Below are 585 nucleotides of genomic sequence, written 5' to 3' on the forward strand. Positions count from 1 at the left end.
TTACATTTCATCCCCAATTGTGTTTACCACCACAGCTAACTAACTTGACTAATTAGTACAAGTTTGGGATACAGAAAGGAGGCGATTTCAGATAACAAACCTTTGCAGTGAAATGAGCCGTTTTATTGCTCTTTTGTGTCTAATTTGCCAATTACTGGAATCGCTGACTGATACTAGTTCCTTATTTACTGACAGACAACGTAGATGTTCATGTTGACCATTATCTTTACGTATTTATTTCGTTATTCAAAGCCATGTGCATCTCGGAAAATTTTTTACCTGTTAACCTTTCTCGGCTACGTGCTTTGTTAGCATACATTACATTTTATGTACTGCAGCTAATACACACCTTGCGAATGTTTAGAAAAAAAAAAATAACGGTATGAATTCAAAAATATTGGACCATTAAACCACAAATGCGGTTTGCGGTGATTCTAGCAGAGTTGCTTTTACGAATCTCCGGATTTTCTCTTACATGTTTCAGGTACAAATGGGAATACCTTTAAGCCGGGCTCTGTGTCCCATTTTCGCTTGACGTAAAAGACCTATATTCTTTGGCCTTTTTTCTATCTGCCTGACCGTATG

At 37.3% G+C, this 585-nt stretch overlaps 1 protein-coding gene across 1 annotated transcript in view; it reads left to right on the forward strand.

Annotated features, from left to right (window-relative positions):
• LOC119589156 overlaps positions 1-585 on the forward strand; it is a gene marked incomplete in the record, with an annotated part of 81,195 nt that overhangs the window by 8,455 nt on the left and 72,155 nt on the right.

This window comes from Penaeus monodon, chromosome 25, assembly GCF_015228065.2.
Source record: "Penaeus monodon isolate SGIC_2016 chromosome 25, NSTDA_Pmon_1, whole genome shotgun sequence".
Lineage (NCBI taxonomy): Eukaryota > Metazoa > Arthropoda > Malacostraca > Decapoda > Penaeidae > Penaeus > Penaeus monodon.